Source organism: Schistocerca americana, chromosome 6, assembly GCF_021461395.2.
Source record: "Schistocerca americana isolate TAMUIC-IGC-003095 chromosome 6, iqSchAmer2.1, whole genome shotgun sequence".
Classification (NCBI taxonomy): Eukaryota; Metazoa; Arthropoda; class Insecta; order Orthoptera; family Acrididae; genus Schistocerca; species Schistocerca americana.
Window position 1 is genome coordinate 303,913,286 of NC_060124.1, and position 22,303 is coordinate 303,935,588.

Here is a 22,303-nt window from a genome sequence, read left to right on the forward strand (position 1 = left end):
TCCAATGTGTGTGAATTCCTAAGGGACCACACTGCTGAGGTCATCTGTCCCTAGACATACACACTACTTAAACTAACATAACGCTAAGGACATCACACCCATGCCCAAGGGAGGACTCGAACCTCCGGCGGGAGTGGCGTCCGATTCATGAGATGGCGCCTAGAACCGCGCGGCCACTCTGAGCAGCTAGGTAGTATCACATCGGTGGGAGCAGCAAAGTGAACAAACCAAATGGATAAATATAAGGCGAAATTAAGAATTATTATACGAAGTGATTCATCAATAACTATACTTCACAAAAGAAGACGAAGTAAATATTCCAGAATTCGAATCGAGTACAGCTGCCAACATGAGTAACGTAAAAGTAAATATACTCGTAGTAGCGAAGCAGCTTAAATCACTTAGTTAAAGCAAGTCGCCTGATCCAGACTGTATACCAATTATGCTCCTTTCGGAGTGTGCTGATGCATCAATTCCATACTTAACAATCATATACAACCATTCGCTCGACGAAAGATCCGTACCCAAACACTGGAAAGTTCCGCAGGTCAGACCTATATTCAAGAAAGGTAGTAGGAGTAATCCACGAAATTACAGGCCCATATCGTTAACGTCGATATTCAGCAGGATTTAGGACCATATGTCGTGTTCGAACATTATGAATCAGCTCGAAGAAAACGGTCTATTGACACACAGTCAACACGGGTTTAGAAAACATCGTTCCTGTGAAACACAACTAGCTCTTTGTTCACATGGAGTTCAAATGGTTCAAACGGTTCTGAGCACTATGGGACTTAACAGCTGTGGTCATCAGTCCCCTAGAACTTAGAACTACTTAAACCTAACTAACCTAAGGACATCACACACATCCATGCCCGAGGCAGGATTCGAACCTGTGACCGCAGCAGTCACGCGGTTCCGGACTGCGCGCCTAGAACCGCTAGACCACCGCGGCCGGCTCACATGGAGTGTTGAGTGCTATTGACAAGGGATTTCAGATCGATTGTGTATTTCTGGATTTCCGGAAGGCTTTTGACACTGTACCACAGAAGCGGCACGGAGTGAAATTGCGTGCTTATGGGTATCGTCTCAGTTATGTGACTTGATTTGTGATTTCTTGTCAGAGGTCACAGTTCGTAGTAATTGACGGAAAGTCATCGAGTAAAACAGAAGTGATTTCTGGCGTTCCCCAAGGTAGTGTTCCTTATTTTATCTATATAAACGATTTGGGAGACAATATGAGCAGCCGTCTTAGGTTGTTTGCAGATGACGCTGTAGTTTATCGACTAATAAAGTCATCAGACGATCTAAACAAACTGTAAAACGATTTAAAAGAAATATCTGAATGGTGCAAAAGTGGCAATTGACCCTAAATAACGAAAAGTGTGAGGTCATCCACTTCAGTGCTAAAAGGAATTCGTTAAACTTCGGTTACACGATAAATCAGTCTAATCTAAAACCCGTAAATTCAACTAGATACTTAGGTGTTACAATTACGAACAACTTAAATTGGAAGGAACACACAGAAAATGTTGTGGGGAGGGCTAACCAAAGACTGCGTTTTATTAGCAGGACACTTAGAAAATGTAACAGACCTACTAAGGAGACTGCCTACACTACGCTTGTCCGTCCTCTCTCAGAATACTGCTGCGCGGTGTGGGATCCTTACCAGATAGGACTGACGGAGTACATTGAAAAAGTTCAAAGAAAGGCAGCACGTTTTGTATTATCGCGAAATATGGGAGAGAGTGTCACAGAAATGATAAAGGATTTTGGGCTGGAAATCATTAAAAGAAAGTCGTTTTTCGTTGTGATGAAATCTTCTCACGAAATTCCAATCACCAACTTTCTCCTCCGAATCCGAAAATATGTTGTTGATACCGACCTACATAGGGAGGAACGATCACCACGATAAACGAAGGGAAATCAGAGCTCGTACGGGAAGATATAGGTGTTCATGCTTTCCACGCGCTGTACGAGATTGGAATAATAGAGAACTGTGAAGGTGGTTCGATGAACCCTCTGCCAGGCACTTAAATGTAATTTGCAGAGTATCCATGTAGATGTATATGTTCATGATTATAACGTATGCATCAAAATAGACGTAAAAATGTTAAATGAAGTTTCGTCTGAAATTGCTTTATTTCAGAGTTACGGAGTAGAGTGGTACCACAAGTGCAACACAAGCAACATTAAATTAATTCTCCTCAGAGAGGAATGACACGAGGAGACCCAAAATTCAATACAACTACGTACTGTACATTCGCGGTAGAAGATGTTCAAAATAATGTCCATGCACACGGAGACAGTACGTGCACTAAGTCTTATCGCTCTCGAAGTGTTTGAGGCTCCATTTACCTCATTCAGCACAGTTGCACAGCCATTTTCATTTGACTGATGTAGTTGTGCCACATTCTTTATCCCAACACCATACACGAGTTCCCTGACATGGCCCCAAAGGTCGAAAGTCAAGGGCTAGGATCCGGAGATCTGGAGGGCCAAGTAACTGGGCCTGCACGACCTGTCCATTTACCGGGTTTAGGAAAATGTCTTACCTGCCTGTCTTCTAACTGAAATGTGTTTAAGTCGGTTCGTGTAGCGAGTAGGACATCATGAAACAGACCAACCAATTCGTGTTGCAAAAACTTTCGATACGCTCTGCCACTCAAGCGCTGTGGAATTACGAGCGGTCCACTATGCCACGCCAAATGTTCACTACAAAACTATGCTGATATCGTCATGCTATGCTAACCTGAGGATCCTCATGAGCCCAAATGTGAACCACAGCGCCATAGAAACCGAAGTCAAGCAAACAAAGCATTTCGTAGCAGAATCAACCGAGCAGTGTGAAGGTGTGTCTAAGGCAATATTAGTCAAGCAGGTGAACACGACACGTCAGAAGCTTGTACTGGTCTATGACGTAATACCTACCAAAAATGACATTATGCATCATAGCTCGGAAATAAAGCAATTTCACACAAATCTTTAACATTTTACTCTTATTTTAATGCATACATTACATACACGAATTGTGACAGTTGCGTTTGAACAACCCTGTATACCAGTCCCAAAACGGAGCCCAAGTCCAGCAGGAGGAAAGTTTTCGTGTGTTTTGAGGCCGCATCAATTAAATCTGTAGCCCTCTAGCAACATAAATTGTGTAAGAAGTTCCTAAACACTCATTCAGGGACGTCGAGTACGTTATTATATGTCTGTAAATTTGACCAGCAGATTCTTCACTCCATAAATGCTTTGAAAGAGGACAAAGACTTAGTTGCTGACAAGTATGTAGAAATAAGTGCTAAACGTAAGGTCATTTAACAATACATTCTAAATTTACAATAAAAGTTGATTGAAACAAGAAAAAAGTATGGCTCAGTCGATATTAAAAGTCACATTCTGGTAGTATTGAACGTAGTAGGAGGAAAGTGTAGAATCAAAGAAAAGTTTCTTCTTACAGAAATATACTTTTTGGATTAAAATACTATGAAAAACGAACTTCGTGTTTGCTACAATACATTTGGGAAAGTTAGGAATGAGCACCGACCTACTATCGATATGAACTCGTCTAGATGTCCGGAAGGCTTTTGACATTGTACCACACAAGCGGCTTGTAGTGAAACTGCATGCTTACGGAATATCGTCTCAGTTATGTGGCTGGATTCGTGATTTCCTGTCAGAGGCGACAAATTTCATAGGAATTGACGGATTGTCATCAAGTAAAATACAAGTGATTTCTGACGTTCCACAAGATGGTGTTATTGGCCCTTTGTTGTTCCTTATTTATATAAATGGTATGGGAGACAATCTGAGCAGCCGTCTTAGGTTGTTTGCAGATGCCGCCGTCGTTTATCGACTAGCAGAGTCATCAGAAGATCAAAACACATTGCAAAACGATTTAGAAAAGATATCTTTATGACGCAAAAATTGGCAATTGACCGTAAATAACAAAAAGTGTGAGGTCATCCATGTCAGTACTAAAAGGAATTCGTTAAGTTTCTGTTACATGAGAGATCCGTCAAATCTAAAGGCCATAAATTAAACCAAATACCTATGAATTACAATTAAGAAATTGGAAGAAACACATAGAAAATGTTGTTGGGAAGGCTAACCAAAGATGCGTTTTATTGGCAGGACACTTAGAAAATATAACAGACCTACTAAAGAGACTGCCTACACTACGCTTGTCCGTCCCATTTTAGAAAACTGCTGCGCAGTGTGGGGTCCTTACCATGTAGGATTGAAGGAGTATATCGGAAAAGTTCAAAGAAGGGCAGCACATTTTATATTATCGCGAAATAGGAGAAAGAGTGTCACCGAAATGATACAGGATTTGGGTTCGACATAATCAAAACACGGGCGTTTTCGTTACGGAGGAATCTTTCCACGAAATTCCAATCACCGACTTTCTCCTCAGAACGCGAAAATATTTTGTTGACTCTGACCTACATAGGGAGGAACGATTACCATAATAAAATAAGTAAAATCAGAGCTCGCACGGAAAGATATAGGTGTTCGTTCTTTCCACGTGCTATATGAGATTGGAATAACGGATAATTGTGAAGGTGGTTAGATGAACCCTCTGCCAGGGACTTAAATGTGATTTGCAGAGTATCCATGTAGGTGTAGAAGACGACAGTAGCGTCATCCGGCGAGGAATGATCACTGAGGGTGCTGCCCGTGTGTTGAATAGGAAAGGCGCGCGATGTACCTGAGTTTGTCCGTGGGCACGTTGTGATGGCATGGAGGCTCGGAACGAGCATCTCGGAAATTGCACGACTTGTCGGCTTGCTGTGGTGAGTGTCTTTAAAACGTGGCGAAACCAAGGTGAAACCACCGCCAGACGTCGTAGGGTTGGGCGGCCACACCTCGTTACAGATGTCGGACATCGTAGGCTCGACAGACCGGTAAAACAGGACAGGCGGCGAACTGTGGTGAACTGTCATCAGTCTTCAATGCTGGGCAGAGTAAAATTGTATCTGACGATACATCTGACGACACGACATCGGCAACCACGACTGAAATGGACGTGTAACCATCAGCACTGAACGTTGGCGCAGTGGCAGAGCGTTGCATGTGTGATAGATTGCGATACCTTCAACATCATGCCGATGGGAGTGCGTGAACCCGTCGTCTTGCATGGGAACAGCTCCTTGATATCTGTACTGTGGGGCGGAGACAAACTGGCGACGGCTCCGTTATGCTCTGAGAGACACTCATGTGGGCATCCATGGGTCCAGTGGAATTCATGCAAGGCACAACAGTATCGTACGCTGGTTGCAGACCGCGCACAACTCTTCATGGCAATCATGTTTCCCGTCGACAGTGGCATTTTTCTATCAGATAATGCACCATGTCACAAGGCGAGGAGTGTGATGGAATGGTACGAGCAACACGGTGGCGATTGCTAGTTGATGTGTTGGCCCCACAACTTGCCAGATCTGAACACGATCGAACACATCTGGGATGTGATTGAACGTGACGTCCGAGCTCGTCGCCCCCCCCCCTCCCCCCCGGAATTTAAGTGCATTAGCGACCTACCATTGATACACATCCCAGAAAAAGTTATTAAAATTTGTCATATTTGGCTGAAACACACTAAGGTTAGAGAAACTAAATTTCCAAACCCTTCCTTTAGTTGCCGTTGCAGTATAACAGATATCTTGAAGGTCTTAGGTGCAAACGATCTCGACTTTCAGAGATCATTCTGCTCACTACAAGAAAACATGCATCAGAGATGACCTAACGATGGTTCGAATTGAGAATAGCCTAGTGGAAGCAGGATCAAGTTGTAGAGAAAATCCTTCATATCTAAATAAATATATATGCTCGAAATACGCCGTAAAGGAAGAAAAGGTCAAATAAAATCCACCATTTTTTGACTTACAGTGACCCAAATGAATATATATTGCACTGAGGCTCATCATGTGATACTCGGCTAAAAAACACTTGTCAACAACTTTCGAAACCTTCTTTTGATACTACAACGAAAGCGTAAAAAAGAAACTGCTACTTAGCGTAGCACAGAGGGGAGATGAACAGGCAAGCAGGACATCTTCAGCCTGCTTGGATTGGGTATAGCTTGGCTTGGACGGGAGTAAAGCAACCACTCGTTCTGCTGCTAATGTGCGGCTGCTTGAATAACGGCTAAGCATGCACAGGTTAAAAGCGGAATGTGTACTCCTCTGGTGACATTGAGTCCTGTGAAGTTATGGACTAGATTTAGTGACGTATGTATTGGAAAAAAATGTTGATTTAATGCAGGTACAAAAATATTTGGAAGAGAGTGCAGTGACGAAACGGATACGACAAAGATGACAAGCTGCTCACTTTGCATTTTGCTGATGACGAAGTCATTTTTGAGGAGGGTAAGGATAATATTAATCGCATGGTTAGAGAATATCAGGAAAGGACTTTAAACATTACTTTAGAGAAAAAGTACTATATGGTTACTGGAGGGTGTGGCTCAAAAACTGACGTTAATTTTTGGGGTTGTCGGGTCGGTGGCTTTATATAAATACTTTGGATTCATTAGTAGCAGACATGGATCCAATAAAATCGAAATGATGACCGCTTTGGCCAAGATAGACAAGCAACCAAACAATTAATTAGAGCTTAAAAGAACACATATTAGGTCAGAAAAGAATATTAGGATGTTTACTACTATTGTAGAAAGCATAGTAGTTTGTGGGGCAGAAACATGGAACTAAAATCATAGAATTAAGAGGACTTATTGCCAATGGAGAGAGGACTTTCGAGGTCTTGCTGTAGGCTAACGCTACTGCACAAAATTAAGAATGAGGATATACGTACGTGGATGAAGCTGGGACCACTGTAACGGATAACGTCGAAGCAAAACGATAGGGGTCATTATCGTGAGGCCAGATGACCTAAGAAAAGGATGGAATAGATTACAACTAATACAAGGAGAGGAAGTCCGAAAACAGTATGCAGAAATGGAGTCAGAAGAGTTATCACATAGGAATTTGAAGGGGGAAGATTAGAGATGTAGGAGACAGGACACTGGAGTGCGAGAAATGACTACAATGTTATATTTAATTGCAATAAAAGTTTACTGGGTTCTGTGTCTCACCGCCGAAGTTATCAGCGCCCAAGCGAAGATCAACTGAAATGAATGTATTTAAACCTTAAAAAATGAGATAGAAGAAATAAAAGGCAAACTGAGATAAAATCGCTCTCCCAATCTCAACCGCGATCACACTAGCCCACAACACGAAAAAGAAAAAACACCACAAATGGGATGATGTACGAAAACTCTTAATTAAAACACAACAAAAATTAGGGGAAAACTAAAAAAGATTTGGAGCAGTATGTGGATGGCTTATCACTTACCAAAAACACGGATGGGCCAGGCATCCTGATAACATCTTCACAATGGTGTCCTAAAATTTCAGGAGCAAGTCGGACGATTCACAAAGTTTTGAAAGTCGTCCCTGATTCGGTTGAATGACAGGTAAAATAGACAGCAAATCTGCCGCCCTTTGGTCCGAAAATAAAGCACAAACTAAAGCTAAACTTCGTCCGAACAGGTGTTCGAAGACTCTAACGTTACTGACTGACCACCGTGTCATCCTCAGCCTTTAGGCGTCACTGGATGCGGATATCGAGGGACGTGTGGTCAGCACACCGCTCTTCCGCCGGTTGTCAGTTTTCACGACTTCACAAGGACTGAGAGTATCCCACTTGCCAACAGCGCTCGGCTGACCGGACGGTCACCCATCCAAGTGCTAGCCAAGCCCGACAGCGCTGAACTTCAGCAATCTGGCGGGAACCGGTGTTACCCATGCGGCAAGGCTCAGTAATATGTGGCGCACCACACACTGCAGTTTCCTCTCGTCAGAAGCCATTGGTCATATAGGCTGTCGCCCATGCGAAGACCTGTAAGGAGGACCTCGTCCCGCCTGTGTGTCTGGAAGGAGGTCCCCAGGGCTGCGTTGTAGACTTCACGAGACGCAGCTCATATTATCTGCCACTTCAAGCCACTCTTCTTCTCATCGACGCATGACAGCGAGGCAAGACAACGCAGGGGGATGGCACCCTGAGCTAACTAAGGATCGCGACACGCCTCACTGACTGCTACATCCGTCCTTTCGTTCCTCGCAATACCCATGTGACTTGGCACCCAGCACACATCTCCCACCCTACCCTATGTAGTCGGCGGAGGGCGTCCTGGATACTGTGGATTACTTTATCTGTTGAGTACAAGCGTTCGGTACAGTCGAAACACCTGACAGCTAATAATTATTCGTAACTCGTTACTTGAATTAACGGACGTCATTACGTATAGAATGTTTAAAAACATTCCGTAATTGTTGAGCAAGTTCGCGCTGATGAGTGTTGACAAGTGGCTGATGCAGCGGGTAACGGAGCGGGAACTGAGGACAGACGTGGGCCATACGGTTATGTTGGGATATCAGATACTGAAGTTAGACCAATCTTTAGTTGTCAGACATGATTTCATATTTCTGAAGGTAAAGTTCCTTACGGGGTAGTTTTTGCATGGCTGCGATAAGAAAAGGACACTTTCTAGCCGCCGGTGCTTTTAAGAGCTACAAATAGTGCTTCTTCTTCGTACGATTTGTCAAAATAAAGGTGGGTAAAATGACATGCCGATAGAAATTGAGCACTAAGTAAACCAGCACTCAGCAAATATGGCATTGGGAGTGTAAAATTGTGTTCTGGACTATGTGGTAGTTTAGTTAAACATGAATATTCTGAGTGAGGTGGTATAGCGGATAACACACTGGACGGTCCTTCAGATTGGGGTTTTCCGTGATTTCCCCAAATCGCTTCGGACACAGCCGGGTTGATTTCTTTGAAAAGGACAGGTCCCTTCCTTCCCTAATTCGAGTTTGTACTCCGTCTCTAATGATTTCGTTCTTGATGGGACGCCATACCCTAGTCTCTCTTATTTGCTGAATCTGGAGACTATTAACAGTTTCAGGAGTAATTAATTTTTCTCCGCATTATATTCATATGTACCTCTCCAAAGCCTGATGCGTTTGCATGCCTTGACATATTTATTGCAAGGCTTTCAGGTTGCACGACATTCGGACTGGTATCACCTTCCTGAGCACTTAAACACTGTCGACTGGAATACGAGGGAGATGGTAATGTAGAAACTTGTGATAGCCGTTGTAGCTATGGTAGAAGTAAATTATCAAAGGAAGATCGATGTTTCGCTAGCAAATGTTTTTTCAAATTTATTTTGGATCCGCTTATGATTAAATGCGGTTGTTGACATAAATTGCACTGTGTTTTGTTTCCCGACTCTTCTCTAAGGAAAAAAAATCCCAGAGCTTGTTAATCTTTCGCTCCATGGTCATTTTACATTTTATACAGTTCAAAGGGAAAGTTTACTAAACTTCCCTTCTTTTGAACCAATAAGAATAGAATAACGATCGTTGTGAAGTAAAATTAATCACCTAAATCACGATTAAAATTTACAATCTACCTGAAAATCTTAAAAAAAAAACCTTAAGTAGGTTGAAATAAGCGACAATGGAGACATGTAGTTCCAGCACGACATGTATTGCACGTGCTAAACGTCTCTGGGAATTAGGAATATGAGGATTACGAATAATGCCGACTCTACTCAAGTCGAACACGAACTGCACGCTGGAAAGAAAACAAGTCGACTGATAATTTGTTCGGTGCTCCGTGCCACTAGCGATTACGATCGTAACGACAGTTACGAGGGACCCGGGTCAAGTACCACAAGTGAGGCGCCACTCCTCCTCACACAGTCGCCCTTCCCGGTTTTCAGTTCACCAAAACGTCACCCAAACTCCATTTCTGACAGTCAGCTCAGCGGCCTATCGTCTCGCACACTGCGTCATCAAGCTGAATGCTCTTCTTCCAGTTATACCGTTATACAGGGTAGACATTTCTGTTGGTGACAAGGATGGTACACGAACAACATTACATCAGTATTTACGTCATTTGCGGACATACAGGGCGGGCTGCCATTCATCACACAAAATGGAAATTTTGTCTAAGTCATCTTGTATCATCCTACAGTCACTCAGTTTCGACACCTTACCGTACACCACAGCACCATAAGCAAACAATCGCAGTTTGCTGTCCTCCCTTTCCGCCAAATCCTTTATATATATGGAGAACAACAGCAGTCCTATCACACTTCGCTAGGGCACTCCTAGCGATACCCTTGTCTCTGATGAACACTCGTCGTTGAGGATAGCATACTGGGATCTATTATTTAAGAAGTCTTCGAGCTACTGACATACCTGTAAACTTTTTCCACATGGCCGTACCTTCCATAACAGCCTACAATGGGGCACCGTGTCAAATGATTTCCGGAAATGTAGAAATCTGCCTGTTGCCCTTCATCCATAGTTCGCAGTATATCACGTGAGAAGGGCAAGCTGAGTCCCGTACGATCGGTTATTTTTGAAACCATGAAAATTCGTAGAAATAAGCTTCTCGGTCTCAAGAAAATTTATTATATACTAACAGAGAATATGTTCAAGGATTCTGCAGCAAACAGAACTTAGGGATATTGGCCTGTAATTTTACAGGTTCGTCCTTTTATCCTTCTTATACACTGGAGTCACTTGCGCTTTTTTCCAGTCACTTGGGAGTTTGTGCTGGGGCAGCGATTCATGATAAATGCAAGCTAGCTAAGGGGCCTGTGCCGTAGAGCACTCCTTGTACAATCTAACTGGGATTCCACCTGGACCTGGCGATTCATTTGCTTTCAGATCTTTCAATTCCTTCTCAACGCCAGGGGTGCTTATTACTACGTCGTCCACAGGGGAGTCTGTCCGATAGTCAAATGAAGACTTGGATACTTAAGTGTCGTAAGTGGGGTTAATGTTCACTCGCTCTATTCGGCATTAGTCAACTTCCGAGTGGGAGGGAAAGATTCCAGGTTAGCATGGACATACTTTCTAGAGGAAGCAGCAGCTATGGTGCCGTATTTGGACTGGGTTTTCTATTTAAACATCATGCTGAAGTCGATCCGGCAAGGTGCATACTTGGGCTGCTACTTACAGTATTCCATTTAGATGTTGCAGCTGACAAGACACACCTGCTGCAAGACATGCCCCTAAGCCAGGGGAGACCTCCTAAACGTTCATGGTCCTTTAAAATGACTTACGACAAAAAATAATGCAATGTACACGAAAACTAATCTGCGTAGATGTAGCGGCGGATCTGCCAGTCAATACTTCGTATTTACTACAGTCCTTAGCAGAAGATGAACTGGACAATGTTTTGTGCATGATGTTGATGGAAGCTGGGAAATTACTATCAGCACTAATAATTTTGGCTCATAGTATATTCCAAGCCACGAAAATCTGTCAATTTAGCCACACATTGGAAACAAATGTTGTGTTTACAGATTAAAATGGAAAAATTGCAAGAATGTTGTGCATAGTTGCTTAACTGTCCCAGACTATTGCCATACCACCAGTAATGCAGCATAAAATTCCCACTCAGAATGAACTGCTGGGTTACAACAACATGCACTGAGTTCAACGTCACTTTCAGTCAGCGATGGAAGAGTTTATAAACAGTAGCTCTACGAGTATAACAGGATTATAGAAGACTGTACAAAGGTTTTGCCTGAGGTTCTGTACCAATACAATGTTATTAGGAAGCTCTCCGTTCACAATATGCTATCACCAAGGTTAAATAGAAAACTGTCCCTCTTGAACAAATGTTAGTGTTGAAGCTTTTCATTAATGACACTGAGCAATAAAATACCTGACTCATTGAAAATTTTGTGTACAGTAAGAGTATTAGTATCCCATCAGTGATAGTATATATAAATTTACCGATATCCATTCACTGTTATATACACTCTTCTGAAATTTACACGTGTCACATTTTTTCTAACTGTTTTTGTCGTCTTTACCTTTAACTACCACCTGACCACGATATTACTGCACTTCGCCTCCTGTGGACGTTATCAGAAACATGCGGTGACAAGTACGAGTACACTGGTCAGTAAGCTAACGCATCGTACTTTCAGGACAATTGCGCATATACTACTAAATAGTTGAGTTTCTCCTCGTGATACATGATGAGAAAAAGCCACGATTAGGCGACCAAAGCGCACACAATCCCATGTGAAGTAATATCGTGGACGACTAATATCAGTACGTGTAGGTACAAAATGTTATAGAGGATTCTATTATGCACGTGGGAAGATGTCTTGAGGCATTAATTTTAAAATATGTCTGTCAGTGTTACGTCTTTATGCAAATTTTACTGTCCGCCATTTGCTCAGATTGCAGTGGAGTGTTGCCAATTTGTGAAAATTTTATATCCGATGGAATTTTTGAATTTTGCAGCTACTTCGTGACAGTCGTGTTTGTTTACGTTTTTGATTTGTCGTCTACTAGTAATTCGGAGACAGTGGGTGCACCTGTACGACTTTTCAGTTAAAATGGGTAATACCATCACAAGTGAGTTTTCCATAAATCCTGAAAGTATTTTATTTCCTTTTATAATTTACACTTTTTACATAACGACTGTACTGGATAATTGTGTATCTGGACTTGCCGTTTTAGGTATGACAGATTTAACCCTGGAGTTCCTTTTGTTAATTTTTGGTACACAGTCAACCTTAAAGAATTGTAGATAAGGAGGGACTTCATACCACTGCAGTGTCTGTATCGAATGGTATGGCCGGTTGTACATTCTACTCTGAGATGACAAAGTCAGGGAAAGCGATATGCACACATGCAGATGACGACATTGCGTTCACAAGGTACGAAAGGGCAATGCATTGGTGGAGCTGTCATATGTACTCAGGTGATTCATGTGAAAAGGTCCGACGTGATTATGGCGGTACGATGGGAATTGGCAGACTTTGTACGCGTAATAGAGCTAAACGCATGGGACATTCCATTCTGAGAACCACATTGTGAATAATGTGCCGAGAATACTAAAATTCAGGCGTTGGCTCTCACCACAGACAGCGCAGAGCCCGACTGCCTTCACTTAAAAATCGTTCAAATGGCTCTGAGCACTATGGAACTTAACTGCTGAGGTCATCAGTCCTCTAGAACTTAGAACTACTTAAACCTAACTAACCTAAGGAAATCACACACATCCATGCCCGAGGCAGGATTCGAACCTGCGACCGTAGCGGTAGCGCGTTTCCAGACTGTAGCGCCTAGAACTGCTCGGGCCTTCACTTAACAGCGGCGTTTCCTTAGAGTTGTCAGTGTTAACAGACAACCAACACTGCGTGAACTATCCACAAAAATCAATGTGAGATGTGCGACGAAAGTATCTGCTAAGACATGATGCAAAATTAAGTGTTTGTTGCCTATTGTAAAAGCTGACCTACGCAAATTCGATTGCTAACAGCACGACATGGCCTACAGCGCCTGTTCTGCGCTCGTGACCATATCCGTTCGACGCTAAACGACTGGAAAATCGTGCCCTGATCGTATGAGTCCCGATTTCAGATGGTATGAGCTGATGCTAGGGTTCGAGTGTGGCACAGATCCCAAAAAGCTATGGATCCAAGTTGTCAATAATGCAGTGTGCAAGCTGGTGGTGGCTCCCTAATGGAATGAACTGTGTCCTGCGGTTCATCTGAAGCGATCATTGACTGGAAGTGGTTATGTTCGGCTACATGGAGACCACTTGTAGCCATTCATGTATTTCATATTCCAAAACATATCACCGGGACACAGTTGTTCGCGATTGGTTTGAGTAATATTCTGGACAATTTGAGCGTATGATTGGGCCACCCAAATCCCCTGATATGAATCGTATCCAACATTGAAGAAACATAACTGAGAGGTCACATCGTGCACAAAATCCTGCCCCAGCATTGCTTCCGCATTTACGGACGGCTATAGAGGCAGTATGGCTCATATTTCTGTAGGAGGCTTCCAGCGACTTGAGTTCATGTCACGCCGAGTTCGCCAAGTTGCTGCGCTACGCTAGGCAAAAGGAAGTCCGACACGATATCAGAAGGAATCCCATGACGTTTGTCACCTTAGTCTAAAACATCACCTGAACTGGCTTTCGGTAGTAAGTGATAAATCAAAAAATCTTTAAATGGGTCAGCATTCATTGCTTCGTGCTACACTACACTTTTATTTTATTTCTATATCAACATAACGTAAGACGCAAAATCACTCAGTCAGAATCATTCAGAGTCAGAATCGTTAAATAATAAGTCGCCTTTCCTTTCCTTCTGGCAAACACGTTGTTCCATGGCTAGTATTTTTACACGATGCGGTTAATTTTGTATGCCGCACACTAAACCACTTTTCAGCAGTCCATATAATATTATGCACAGTCATCGGTAGCACTTCATAAAGGAAACGACATCTTTACGTCACAAAATCTCTGTACTGGACTAATACAGTGCCTTATATCACAATGCCATCATGCCCGACTAATACATTTCTCCATCGGTACCTTTTAGGCCTAAATGAAATGTGCTTTGAGACAAAGGAAAGGTTGGTCGTACTGCTTGCGCATAAATTTCTTTCCAACGGCATAACAATGGCCCTTCTAGGTGTCAGGTAAGACTTCCTGCCACTGTAATGTAGCGCAACAATAATTTTTTGGACACTGTTATGAAAACAGCAGCCGCGCAGGATTAGCCGAGCGGTCTAAGGCGCTACAGTCATGGATTGTGCGGCTAGTCCCGGCGGAGGTTCGAGTGTGTGTGTTTGTCCCTAGGGTAATTTAGGTTAAATAGTATGTAAGCTTAGGGACTGATGACCTTAGTAGTTAAGTCCCATAAGATTTCACACACATTTGAACATCTGAAAACAGCAGCTCTGCCACAGCAGTTTAGCGAAGCTTTACAGTCCAGTTGTAGCCAAAACATCGTCATGGTAGTTGCAGAGACCTAGCTGTTAACGCACTGCGACCCGAGCCGAGCTCAAGACCGCAATAATGACAACACAGCAAAAAACAGGGTTTTATGGGACGGGCTAGCTGATTTCCACACCTTCAGCTGACTGACTTGTTGTGTCGTACACGCTTAGAAGCAGTGTACTGACACAACAAACGAGCACCTAATGGTATAGCTACCCATCATTTCTAGCCAAAGCGAGTGCACTCTGGCAGCACCACTCACTAGGAAACGGCATCGCCAGGCGACGGGACGATACGTTTCTCCAAGAAATCACCACGAGCTTCGGCCATTACAACAGTTTGTCCAAGTGCAAGTTCTCAGTCGGCCTCCTTGGTCGCGGCGCTTTCCCACTCATGAGCTGCCTTCTGGTTCACTCTAGCCTCAGCAAACCCATGGTTCAAAATGGTTCAAATGGCTCTGAGCACTATGGGACTTAACATCTGTGGTCATCAGTCCCCTAGAACTTAGAACTACTTAAACCTAACTAACCTAAGGACATCACACACATTCATGCCCGAGGCAGGATTCGAACCTGCGACCGTAGCAGTCGCGCGGTTCCGGACTGAGCGCCTAGAACCGCGAGACCACCGCGGCCGGCAGCAGCAAACCCATGCCCTGGAGGGCGTTGCAGCCGCTCACCCTTCTATGTTGGTATGAGTGTCCCGGTGCCGCACGCCTTTGCTCACAAGGGTGAGTTCCACTTCTGAGGGGTGACATCCCCTGCAATCATGACGGCGGGCCAGACATAGCTGATGCACATGGCTCTGCGCAGGCTCTGGGTTTCAGCATTCCTCCAGTCGCTCATGCCACAGCTGGCATCTACCCAACTCCTCGTCTCAGCTGTTCTCCACGTGCGGGCCTCTCCTTGTGCCAAAGGGAAGCACAGTCGCCGCGAAGCAGCTCTACTATTGTTGTAGCTGGTGTCTTAATAAAGTGACTGACTAATGACCCTGTTTTTGAATGTTACCGACGGCCACATCCTGACAATGATCGACCGTCTCCACCAATCCTGCCACCGCAGAGGCCATCCATCCCAGGCCAATTCAATATACATACAAAATGTTTGGAAATTCCTGATACTAGTTTCAATGACTTGTAGAGAGGAATGAGTACATAATATTATGAATATTAACACATGTGCAGAAACTTCCATTTCTGTTCTACGACGGTTTCAATTCAGATGAGTAACGTGTCCATGTCTGCTGAAGGAAAGAGAACAGTCTCAGAGTTGCTTGTCCTATTACGCAATAGGGTAGACAGGATGACGTGTAGTACGTCAGACCGTCACCTGAAGTCACTTAACGTCTGCCTTGCTCCGGTACAGTAAACAAGGTTCGGTACACGTTTACGGAATACACAGACATGCTCCCTGTGTATGGTGAAGCTCTAGGTAACGGAAGAGCAGCTAGTCGGCTGCATCACAAACGTTTTCCGCAACGTAGCACGCCACCGCAAAAACTTTTTGCCAATGTTACGCAGCGCCTCTGAGAAACAGGTACTTCCACGGGGGGAAGCAGGACTGTGGTGATTCACGGCAACGCAGCATGCCAGAATTTGAAGATGATGTACTGCATCGTGTTGAAAAGAACCCGTCAACGAGTACTCGAAAAGGTGCGTGTGCCATTGGTGATAGCCACAGTATCGTCACTACTTACAAAGAGGATACGCTATGGGTCCAGTCGCTTTTCCACAAAGCTTTTCCTACTGCACATGGTTGCTTCATGGCTGCATTGACACACCACGGTTCCCACGTCGAGTCCTGTTTACACATAAATGTAATTTCACTATTTACTGTGTTCTAAATTCGCGAAACAGCCATGTCTGGAGAATCGAAAACCGTCGTGCCACGCATGTTTAGGGATTTCAGCTCCGGGTTGGTATTAACATGTGAGCAGGTGTTCTGGAAGGTCATGTGATTGACTACACCTTTTTCCACTCAAGGTAACTCGCCCTGATTACTTGATCTTCCTACAAAACTTACTGGATCCGTTTTTGAAAAGCTGTGCTACTGAACGTCCTTCAGGAAATGTGCTTTCAGCATGACGGATAAGCATCTCATTTCTCACGTGTGGTACGGACGCTTCTAACCAAATATTGTGAAAGATGGATGGGCCATGGTGGTCCAACCGCGTAGCCGCCGCAGTCCCCGGATTTGGCTCCTATGCACTACTTCTCGTTGGGTAGAATGCAAAGTTAAATTTACGAGAGTGCTGCAGAGACAGAGGAAGACCTACTGCTGGCACGAGCTCTGGCCGCTGTACTGGAAAGTCAAGAGACACCAAGTGGGAAGGAGAGAGAGTTCCAGAACATGCTTCGTACATGCGATATCTGAAGCAACGTTGGTGGTCACCACGTCGAGCCACTGCTGTAATGCGTAAGTACTGTTCCGAACGGACAGTACGCTGGGTTCTTTTTTGTTTTGGAATAAAGTAAACACGTAATGTTTAGATGTTATTACAAACAAATGTGCTTAAGTGATAAATGGATGTTTCGTTATATTTCCTATCTAGTTGTCACCTAATAGCTGTACTGCGTCACCCCTAATTTAATCCCTAAAGCAGAAGCGGACGAGTTAAATACGTGAATTGGAGCCGTTGTAGAACGGAAACGGTACGTTTTCGGGCATGTGTTCCTATTCAGCACAATATATACTCATTTCCTTCTACAAGCTCTAGGAATTTGTAACGAGAATTTCCTAACACTCCATATGTCTATTGCCTAATTGCATTTTCATCGAAGCTCTCGTTTCGTCACACGGAACATTCTTCCTGTTCCTTCATGGTGTCACAAGAACAGAGCTACCACCTGAGTTGGCAGTCTCATTTTCATTTCTCACTTTCTACACTGGCAATGTCGAGATATTTTAACCTTTATGGAGGAGGAGGAGGAGGAGGAGGAGGAGGAGATTAGTGTTTAACGTCCCGTCGACAACGAGGTCATTAGAGACGGAGCGCAAGCTCGGGTGAGGGAAGGATGGGGAAGGAAATCGGCCGTGCCCTTTCAAAGGAACCATCCCGGCATTTACCTGAAGCGATTTAGGGAAATCACAGAAAACCTAAATCAGGATGGCCGGAGACGGGACTGAACCGTCGTCCTCCCGAATGCGAGTCCAGTGTGCTAACCACTGCGCCACCTCGCTCGTAAACCTTTATGGCACTCTGTCAATTACTTCACTGACTGGTTTGAAAACAATGCCTTTCTTCGTGTACCTTTCAAAGCAAACACGTAGGATTTGTATAAGTTTTCGTGCTCAATCTTTAAGAATAGCAAACCTCGTTCTCAATGCGCTATAATAAGCAATTTCTACTACAAATGTCAATAAAATATCTACAGAACCCGTGGAAATATACATGGAAACCTTTCGGACAAAACGCGTTGTAACACCGATTGTAAACCATGGTTCGAAGTTACTTTAAGCTGTAGGTCGTCCTAGTAGTCGAAGGCTACGTCAGTTTAAAGTTTGGAGGAAAGGAAGGCACACCACCTCCCAATAAGACCAACTTGAGTAACTTGAGTATACCATTACGGTACTTAATCCAGGATTCGGATTGACGGCAGGTTTACTTGCAACTGTTCAGGCGGTTATATCCAGGACATTTCGGATTCTTGTTTCTTTAAAAAAAAAAAAAAAACAGGATTTCACAAAACAAAACTTCTTTCAGTGTATCCCTACATTCGTAGAGTCACAAAATCTGGGGTGTATCACAACACACGACTTTTATCTATTGACTGTGATTATAATCCGTGTTCGCCTTCCACTTGGGGCTATAAATTTCATTTTCATTTGTCATTTTGGTTATGATGGTGTACAGAAACAGATCCAATTTCGAGGTGACAAGAAGACGAGAGGATCACTATTTTTACATATCTCCTTAAAATTAACTGATGGAGGCAGAAAGTTGGTAGGGTGAGGTTAAGAGACTAAACTGTGTGCTCATCAATCCTCGGTCAAGAAGTAGCTCATCTGGAGTTGTTGACGTTCCGCCAGAAATTCAATCGAACTATGGCTGTTTGCAGAAGTTGTAGAGTCGAGGCAGAGCTGAGGAATAGTTGAACGAGACATAAATGTATGTCATTTGGGCCAGTACGTAGGTCAGTGTAGACCAGTGGTCTCTCAGGGCTCATTTGTGGCGACAGAAACCAAAACTGAATCCGACCCCCTCCCCCCCCCCCCCCTCCCCCGCCTACAGAGTACATAATACCTCCCACCTAGGACATTCAGAATAGTAAAAGTGAGAGATCTAAGAACGTAATCGATTATATCTGAATCGCCAATAATAAAACAACGTCACAGGAGTGGGTGGGGTTAGTTGAGTGTCCCACCTGGCACTGAAAGTGACGGGATCCGTCCCACCCTGCACCATCCCACTCCTGATCCGTTACTGTCAAAGTGTTAAAGAGGGAATCAGCACTCACTGATCAGAGGGCGGCAGAAAAAGAAGCTAACCGCATGTCAAAGCAGCTGAAACGGAGTACAAAATATATGATCAGGTGAACATCTGCAACTGAGGAATATATTTATACAGCAAAAATCCCCTTAGAAACTTCCTGGCAGATTAAAACTGTGTGCCCGACCGAGACTCGAAATCGGGACATTTGCCTTACGCGGGCAAGTGCTCTACCATCTGAGCTACTGAAGCACGACTGACGCCCGGTCCTCACAGCTTTACTTCTGCCAGTATCTCGTCTCCTACCTTCCAAACTTTATAGAAGCTCTCCTGCGAACCTTGCAGAACTAGCACTCCTGAAAGAAATGATACTGCGGAGACATGGCTTAGCTACAGCCTGGGGGATGTTTCCAGAATGAGATTTTTCACTCTGCAGCGGATTGTGCGCTGATATGAATGTTCCTGACAGATTAAAACTGTGTGCAAAGGTCCCGAGTTCGAGTCTCGGACGGGCACACAGTTTTAATCTGCCAGGAAGTTTCATATCATCGCACACTCCGCTGCAGAGTGAAAATCTCATTCTAAAAATCCCCTTCATTTGCCAGTAATTTTCTTTAGATTTTTTCAGGACCTGTTTCGCAGCTTTAAGCTTCCTGTTCAGGTGCCAGCAAATAATTATGGGAACATAAACGTGTGGTGGTCAGGCAGGTCAGTCATGGAGGATATCATCCATGTCAAACAAACATGTCGGAGCAAAGGACAAGCAGCCACAGTGCCCGCCAGGACACCACAAAGTGGAAGTATCCAGGTAAGCGCTGTGGTTGCTGCCCTATGTCCCCATGCGTTTGTCATGGATGTGATCCCCCATGACTGGCTGGCCAGACCACCAGAAGATTAAGCTTTAAGCCTCGAACCGATGTCTCCTCAACGACTGTTCATCGAACATTTCTGTATATGGGCCTCCGCAGTAGGCACCTGGTTCATGCACTAATGCTGACCGATATTCATCGGCGACGAAGGCTGGAATTTGCGTACCAATACCGCAACTGGATGTCCACTGAGTGGCGACAGCTGGCGTTTTCAGATGAATCACGTTTTATGCTCCATGGGACAAATGGTCGTTGGCGTGTACAAGAAATTTCTGAAAGCATGGACCTTGCAGCAATTGTTCCTAGGGTCCAGGCTGGAAAAGGGAGCGTTACGGTTTGAGCACTGTTTCCGTGGTATTTCCTGGATGATCTCATCACTGTGAAAACCACAGTGGAGTAACATAAGTATACATCCATCGTTGGCTACCACGTCCACTCCTATATACAGTTTGTCTTTTCCTCAGCACGATAGCATCTACCAGTAGATAAATGCAACATGTCACAAAGCTCACCGTGTACGTGTGTGGTTCCAAGAGCACCAGGATGAGTTTGCCGTTATACCCTGACCACCAGACCTCCCAGATTCAAACCCAGTCGAGGATCTGTGGGATGACCTCGATCGGGCTGTTCGCCGCATGGATCCTCTGCCGATATATCTAGCGCAGCTGGCCACAGCTCTGGAGTCGACAGGGCTCCACATCCTTGTCGGTAAATTCCAGAGTCTCACTGGCTCTCTTCTATCACGGCTTGCAGCAGTCCGCGTTGCAAAAGGTGGTTATTCAGGCCTTCTTTTAACAGCATCTTGTCCCAGCTTCGGAACGCACACACCAAATATTCTCTGCATGGAATGGATTCAAGAAGTTCTTTCTGGGTTTTAGGTGGTGTATGGCACGAGATTTCTACGCTCATGTCACCGAATTACCATAAATTACGGGCCGGTGGTTTGCTGCCTCGGGGATGGCGTCCAATAGGGTCACAGATGTTTTCCATCTGGTTCAGACAAGGTGAGTTTAGCGGCAAGTTATCAATGTGATTTCACTATTATTCTCCTCAGAAGACTGTAGCACGATTCTGGACATGTGAGAAGGATAGGATGATGCTGTTGGGAAAAATATCAAGTAAGAGTGGATGCTTGTCCGTAATAACGTTCACATAGTACACGTTTACTAACATAGGTAAATGTTATCTTTATCACAATACTCTCACGACTGTCCAGTGTCTGTGGTGTGGTACATGCTTCGAATAGCAGTTCGTCTGGATGACTGAGTATTTCAGACATTACCGACAATCTCCTCTAACAAGAAAAATTATTCACCGTCCAGTTTCGATGATTCTCTGCTCACTGCATTCGCAATTAATGTCGTTGGCTCAGAATGCGAATAAGCAGGCGTCGTCTGCTGCGGAGTTCCGTGTTTAACAACGTGCGCTGAGCAGTGTGCTCCGAAACACTTGGGCCTGCGCTAGCATTGTTTTCTGTCGTCAGATCTAACTCAGATCACCACCTATATTGCTTTATGGAGCGGGCAAACATCCGACGTCCACTCTCTGTGATGAGGCGACGACTTCCAGCACATAGCCGTCTACCCGTGGCGTCACCGTCTTCGACGCTCATCACAGTAGCACGCAAATAATCAACCAGCTTCGCCGTTTCCGAGATGCTTATTCGCTGGGACATAATATACTGTGTAATAAAATAAAACCGTTCCCCATTTGCGACCCGCGTCGCCGCTAGCATAATTACCCATTCGTTTCTGCTGCGCTTATATACTTTCTTTACCGTGTCGAGTGCCCGCAACGCCATCAGGTGGCATTCTATATTCATAGCGTAGTAGTCGGTAGTCATAGTGTTTTGCCTCAAGAGTGTAACTAAGAAGTATTCTATACGTTTTATGCAGATAACATAAGAAATTTTAATGTACCTTCTTTTCTTTTCGTATTTCAAGATTTTTTTTTTTCTTTTTTTTGACTGTCATCATTATACAATTCTATGCCATCGTTTTAAATGACTGTGGATATTAGAAGCGCCGGCCGGAGTGGCCGTGCGGTTCTAGGCGCTACAGTCTGGAGCCGAGAGACCGCTCCGGTCGCAGGTTCGAATCCTGCCTCGGCCATGGATGTGTGTGATATCCTTAGGTTAGTTAGGTTTAACTAGTTCTACGTTCTAGGCG

At 44.2% G+C, this 22,303-nt stretch overlaps 1 protein-coding gene across 1 annotated transcript in view; it reads right to left on the reverse strand.

The window, feature by feature from the left end:
* LOC124619655 (protein borderless) overlaps positions 1–22,303 on the reverse strand; it is a 449,367-nt gene that overhangs the window by 234,298 nt on the left and 192,766 nt on the right. The gene's annotated exons all lie outside the window — the stretch shown is intronic.